This window comes from Tamandua tetradactyla, chromosome 18, assembly GCF_023851605.1.
Source record: "Tamandua tetradactyla isolate mTamTet1 chromosome 18, mTamTet1.pri, whole genome shotgun sequence".
In the NCBI taxonomy this organism is placed as follows: domain Eukaryota; kingdom Metazoa; phylum Chordata; class Mammalia; order Pilosa; family Myrmecophagidae; genus Tamandua; species Tamandua tetradactyla.
The window spans coordinates 72,986,431-72,993,496 of NC_135344.1; the positions used below are offsets into that span (position 1 = coordinate 72,986,431).

Below are 7,066 nucleotides of genomic sequence, written 5' to 3' on the forward strand. Positions count from 1 at the left end.
TGTATGTTGAGGTTATTTCTTTTTAAAAAATTAGAGAACTGGAGAGAGGAAGTCACTGAAACCAGAAGCTGGAAGCAGTGAAACCCAGAAGCAAAGGGAAAGACAAGCAGACCTTGCCATATTGCCTGGCCATGGGATGGGGATGCTGAGAATCACTGGCAACCAGTCTTTGAAGAGAAAGCATCACCTGTTGATGCCTTGATTTGGATGTTTCCACCACCTAAGAACTATACTAAAAGTTTCACTGCCAGTAACTCAAACGGAAGCATGCTGGTCTGCTTGCCAACCCCACAGGATGCTGACAGAGACACCATGGTGGAGAAGAGCTCCAATCACTCCTCCCACAAGTCCCCACCCACACCGGAGCAGTGGGTGAGTGCAGCTGTCCTCACAACCTGCCCAAAATGGTGGCAAAAATTCCAAGGAAAGTCAGAGTTAGTATAATATATTAAGTCCCATTTACAAGCAGAGAAATAAAGACTTTAGGAAGCACTTAAGACAACTTCCACATGGAGCACCTCATTGTTGATTACTCATGTGCACTCCAAAGAGACATTCTTCTTGAGGGCTGACTCTAACTCTCTGAAAACCGAATCTGTTCCTGCAGAAACAGCCCCTACTGGAAAATTCTGCTGGGAATCCCTTTGAAAGACATCAGCTCCATTACTGAAAAAACAGCTCACCTCATTCCCAATGCCATCCAAGTTTGCACTGATTTGGAAAAGCACTCTTTCACTTCATTTGGGGCCCAAAATAGGACACATATGATGACATTCTGGCTCTGGTAGAATGCCCTCCTTGAAAAGCCCTTATGCCCCAAGGAGCTCTGGCACTTTGTTCACCAGTGCTTAGGAATGAGTTGGGGCTGGCTAGTGATGATGAGGACAGCCTACCTTCTGACGATGACTTCAACATAATGGGAAGTCTACTGCAAGGAGATCCCATGGAAGAGCATAAAGTAAATGACAGCTCATCCAAAAGTAGGCTAAAGACCAAGGCTGATGCCTGTCCACAGCTGCCAAAGAAATCCTTCACCAATAGCACACTGACATCCACAGGGAACAGTGAAGCCCCTGTCCCATTTGATAGCCTGACCCTGGAGGAGGAGGTGCTGGACAGTGATGCAGTCCTGGAGAAGGAGCTCACCATTGACATCATAGGGGAGAAGATCAAAATCACTGCACCCATGAACCCCCTTCGTCGTACTTCAGTGACAAGAAGACATCCTCAGTGAGCTCAGTGACTCCTCTGACACCCGTGATGAAGGGGAGGTTCAGACCTTCTATGTGATCTGAGTGGCCACTAGTATGTAAATGAAGTCTTCAACTTCAACATGGACAAGCTCTAGGACCTCCTCTTCACTGACTCGCCCTTCCGTAGGGACTTCATGGAACAGTGGCGCTTCTTCAATATCATCTTCCGTCCATGGAGAAATGAGAAGAATGGGAAGAAACAGAGCCAAGTGATTCTTTATACCATCACCCTTATCAACCTTCTGGTTCCCAAAACTGCCAACAGGGAGACACAGACCACGTATAAGATGAGCTAGAGAGTGAATGTTATGTGATTGATGCCAGGTCCTCACCCACAATCTGCCATGCCAGGATTATTTCTGCACCATCAGTTGCAACATCCTCACCTGTGGGGTTCGGAATAAGAGCTCATTCGGGGTCTCCACAAAGCTGTGCTATAGAAAACAGCCCTGGGCATTAGTGGAAACCTTCATCAATAAAAACTTCTGGGTCGTGGTGGCCAAGATATATATCAAGAATTTCCAAGTCAGTGACAGAGACCGGATTTGTTCTGACAAGATATGTAGAAATATAAACTTTGCTAGAAGAACCAGCTGTAAGTGATGTGATTGGGAGAAAACAATGAGGCAAAGGTGACGAAAGCTGGAAGCACTGAAATAGGAAAGACATTTTCAGAAAAGAGCTGAGGCCTGATTAGTGCTAATGACTGGCAGTGTAAAACTTGCAGCAATGTGAATCACATCAGAAGATTAGAATGTAGCATGCTCAATACTCCAAAGTGTGCTATGTTAGAAGAAAGAACATGATGTGGTGGTGATTTTAATGAAAGAGAAAATGTTGAGTACATAGAAAGAGAAGAATCTGATGGCGAATATGATGAGTTTGGACATAAAAAGAAAAAATACAGAGGGAAGGCAGTGGGTCCCGCATCCATTTAAAGGAAGTTGGAGATAAAGAATCAGAGGGAGAAGAGGATGAGGATAAAGGTCTTTTTAAATATAAATTAGATGAGGATGAGGATGAAGATGACGCTGATCTCTCAAAATGTAATCTTGGTGCCAGTGAAGAAGATAGTAATAGAGAAATTCAACAGACGAAGTCACTCAAAGTCTCGTCCTTCACACCCACGATCTTCACCACACTCGTCCTCCCCTTCAAGTTCAAAGTCTAGGTCCAGGTCCCGTCCGAGAAGTTCTTCCAGTTTGCAGTCAAGAGCTGGCTCCAGTTCTGGAGAGCATTTGAGATCTCCTGGGTGGAAATCAAGGTTCAGCTCCCGGCCCCACAGGGGCTCTTCTTCCCTACGAAAAAAGATCTTATTCAAGTTCATCATCTTCTCCCGAGAGGAAGAGAAAGAGAAGTCGTTCTAGATCTTCATCTGGTGACTGCGAAAAAGGGCAAGCAAGAGCACGGTCACCCAAAAGGCGCCGCAGGTCACCTTCTGGACTGTTTCATTCTGGTTCCCGTTCAAGTTCGAAAAGAGAAATAGTGTGTTAAAATTTACATCTTCAAATATTCAGTAGTGCATGAAGCATAATTTTAAAGTAGTTGGTGTCTTACTTGGTCAGAAGTGCTAAATCTTCTAGTAGAGGTGCATGCCTTTCATTGCTTTTCAGAAACATACACCTGTGTTTATTTGTGAAACTAAAAGTAAATAGCATTTTAAGTCATAATGTCCTCAAATATACACCGCATTTCACATTCATGATTTAAAAACATTTATTTCCTTTATGTAAAGCCTCTCTGTTACAACAAAGTACTTTATATCCTAATTTGAACTCTGTTTTTTATACCAAAATATGTTCTATCTTTTGACTAAAAGAGGATTGTCAAAACTTGCCTGAACTTTGGGTATAAAGGCAAGGATTATGGTAAAGTAGTTGGGAACAAGCTATTTATGCTAACCTGGGAAAAGAAATCAACCTGTTTAGATTAGCCTATGTCAAAGTGACTCTCATATCAGAAAAAGTTAAACTAAGTTGTAAAACAGCCAACTAAAAATTGCTTTATTTTGAAAGTCCTATGCTTAGGGTGCCTTAGAATCACTGACTTTTATTCAATTTTACTTTTTGCATCACCATATTTAATGTAAAAAAATCTTGTGAATTGCAGAAGGTTGTGCCTGTGGTGAAAGAATCATGTGCCCTAGAAAAGCCTTGTTTTAATCCTGATCCAATCCTACACGCAGAAGCTTTTGATTAGATTATCTCCGCAGGGGTGTGACCTTTGATTAGGTGAAGATGTGATTCCTTCCACCCATTCCAGATAGGTCTTGATTAGCTTACTGGAATCCTTTAAAAGAGGAAACGTTTTGGAAACAGAAACAACACAGGTGACGGAGAAAGAGCCATTAGAAACTTCAGAGCCAACAGAGAACAGAAACATGGATGTTTGGAGATGCTTGGAGCCCAGCAGATGTTGCCATGAGATGTTAAGCAAACCAGAACCTGGAGAGAGCCAAGGGAAGCCAAGAGATGAAAGCCAGCCCTGGAGAAGCAAATTGAGGAACCCCCAAAAGGAACAGAGAGTTAAGGCATCAGAGCCCAGGAGAGAGGGATCAGCAAATGCCAGCCATGTGACCACCCGGTGACAGAGGTGTTCCTGACCCATCGGCCTTCCATGAATTAAGGTATCTTTCTGGACATGCCTTAATTGGACATTTTTGTAGGCTTAGAATTGTATACTTGTAACTTATTAAATTCCCCTTTTTAGAAGCCATTCCAGTTCTGGTATATTGTATTCTGGCAGCTTTCAAACTAACAAAAAGGTATTACTCATTTTCTTTTACTAAAATGTTACTAATCTAACACTTTGTCTCTTTTGATATGGTTGGCTGCTAAGAAAACATGTTTGAAATGTTTGGCTGTCTTAATATTTTAAAAAGCTTTGTGTGATATTCTTCAAATATCTGGTTGTCAGATATGAGAGATTAGAAAAGGCTATATCATAGTTGTTAATGAGAAGCAAATTGAAGAGAGTTTCTGAAGTATATTTTTCTTGGGATGAAAGGCCAATAGAGACATTGTGAATTTAAGTGAGCATTTGCCTTGAGATATTTAACTTCAAACATTTTGCATAAAATTTTCTCCTGAAGTGCAAATGAGTGCTTGTTTCTACATGATGTTAAAATCATTACTGCTCCCGTTCACTTTCGAAATTACTTATGGCTTAAATGCTTTTGGAATTTGTTTTATTTCCCCAAGTTAAAATCTGGTCACTTGAGCTCCATTTTGTCTTCTGGTTTAAAAATAGAAAGGGTTTTGAGGTGCACGGGTAGTTCAGTGGTAGAATGCTTGCCTGCCCTGTGGGGGGCCCAGGCTTGATTACTAAGCCATGCAACCCCCCAAAATAAAATAAAATAAAATAAAAAGGTTTCTTTTAAAAGTATCTTCAGTGACAATGCAAGCAAGGTAAGTATATTAAGGAAAATCATCAGTCATGCTTTGGGGCTTTTTTTTTGGCATGGGATATGGATTTTTTTTCTGTTAACACTGATATCTGCTGCAATCTAAATATAAATTAAAACATTTTAGGATATTTGGTAGATAGATCAAATGAAATTATATTTGTTTTAAATTTAAAATACATGTCTTTCTCTGCAGCTGATCTAAAGGTGAAAACAAACACCTTATGTAGAAATATTTTGATGATATTTTTACGATGAACTTCCCCATGCTTTTTTACATCTATTTTTTTTGCTACGTTTATTGTACGTTGCACAAGAACTTTTACTCTCTTCATTGTACTTCAGACTTCTTGAAAGTCCACCTTCTAAATAGCCCAGATCAGATGATCTTCTAGATTTTATATGCTACCATGTGTTTATTCTTCTGCTTTCTGTATTTAAAACTTAGGCTGTACTAAGCAAATGCAAGGTTATAAATGTAAACAATAGTAGTTTACAGACAATTTGAATAATTATGATTTCATTTGGCTTAAACTGTACTAGTTCATTTAATAAGGAAATGATGCTTAGACAAATGTAAATACAGCCCATGAGTCAAGCACCAAGTGGTGTTTGTTAGACATAAACTAGAGATTTAAAAAAAAAAAGAACTTCTGGAGTGGACTAGAGGACTATTTCTGCCATTTACAGAGTGAGCTGACCAAATGGAGAGCACCTACCTGGTCGAGATGCACAGTCTCCCAAAGAGAAAGCCAGCAAACCCTCGGCGGTGTGAAGGAGGAAGCATCTCCATGCCCACCTACAGGTCCCTCACCTGGAAGAGGTAATGAGCCCTGTCATTGTGCCTACTAACAAAGATGTGGGCCACAGGATCAAGCACGTGGCAGGCTCTCTGAGGAGCCCTCCAAATGATCTCCACCTGCCGAGCGTGTCCAAGCTGCTGCTGGTTGTCAGCCGTGTTCTGGCTCTGCTGTCATCTTTAACAGGATGCACTTCTACAAACTCTAGATGTTGGAATGCACTGCTCAGACCTTCACTGCTTAGCAGGGTCTGAGACTCCAAGAAAGTTTACTCCAATCTCAGACAGCATGGGCCCAGGTTTTAGAGTCCCAACCCAAGTCCCATGATACTGAGCTCTGGAAAAGGAAGGAGATCATCAGATCCATGGTGATGCTTCTTGACCAGATGAAGCACACACTCATTGTGCTGGCTTGAAACTGTTATGTACCCCAGAAAATATATGTTCTTTATCCCAACCCAATCTGGTGGGGGCAGACCTGTTGTTGGGTGGGATCTTTTTTATTAAGTTGTTTCCATGGAGATGTGTATCTGCCCGTTCAAGGTTAATCTTAATCTGCTTGCTGGAGTCCTTCAAGAAGCGACCATTTTGGAAAAAGCCCAGAGCTAACAGAGACAGAGATGTTTAGAGATGCAGAAGGAAAATGCCCTCGGGGAAGCTGTTTGAAACCAGAAGCTGGGAGAGAAAGTTAGCAGACATCACCATGTGCCTTCCCATGTGACAGAGAAACCCTGAATGTCATGGCTTTCTCTTCAGCATCAAAGCATCTTTCTCTGAATACCTTAGTATGGATATTTTTATGACCTTAAAACTATAACTTGTAACTTAATAAATCCCCTTTATAAAAGCCAGCCCATTTCTGGTATATTGCTTTCCAGCAGCTTTAACAAGTTAAAACACTCATCAACCTTCAGAACGGTATCAGGTCCCATGATTACACAACACAAAGTAAAAAGAAGAACTGCTAAGGTTGACAAGGGAGGAACATGGTGGCTGCAAAAGGCAGCCATTAGATACATTTACAATAAATCATATAAATAAATATGTGTAAATATATACAGAATATAAATATATATATAATATGCAGAAAAATATTAGAGAACCAAAAAATCTCTTGAAAATTAATATATGAAATCAGAAATTAAAGACTCAATAAATAGTTTGAAATTGTACTTGAAGACATTTCCCAGGAACTTAAGTAAAAAGAAAAAGAGTTAGAGAATAGGAAAAAAAAAAAAAAAAGACAAGTAGAGAAGCAGTATATAATATTAAATCCCAAATTATAGGCATTCCAGAAACAGAGAACAGAAAAAGTGGAGGGGAGAGAATCATCAATGAAGTAATTCAGGGAAATATCCCTAGAATTGAAGTACATGAGTTCCCAGAGTGAAAGTGTCCATAAAATATCTAACCTACACAAAGAATAAAATTAATCCCAACTGAAGACACATCATTGGGAAATTTCAGAGACACAGTGAGGATTCTTTTTCCATTAAAGAGTGGGGAAATTCACGTTTTAGACAAGAAGGGTCAAGAATCAGAATAGCCCTGAATTTTACCACAGCAACACTGTAAGCTAGGAGAACTGTAGTAAAGTACCCAACATTCACA

At 40.4% G+C, this 7,066-nt stretch overlaps 2 pseudogenes; both read left to right on the forward strand.

Moving 5' to 3' along the window:
- The first annotated feature begins 267 nt into the window (after window positions 1-267).
- LOC143662454 (protein Aster-B pseudogene) lies at window positions 268-5,871 on the forward strand (annotated as a pseudogene).
- On the forward strand, window positions 1,764-2,747 carry LOC143662777 (uncharacterized; annotated as a pseudogene).
- Window positions 5,872-7,066: the final 1,195 nt, after the last annotated feature.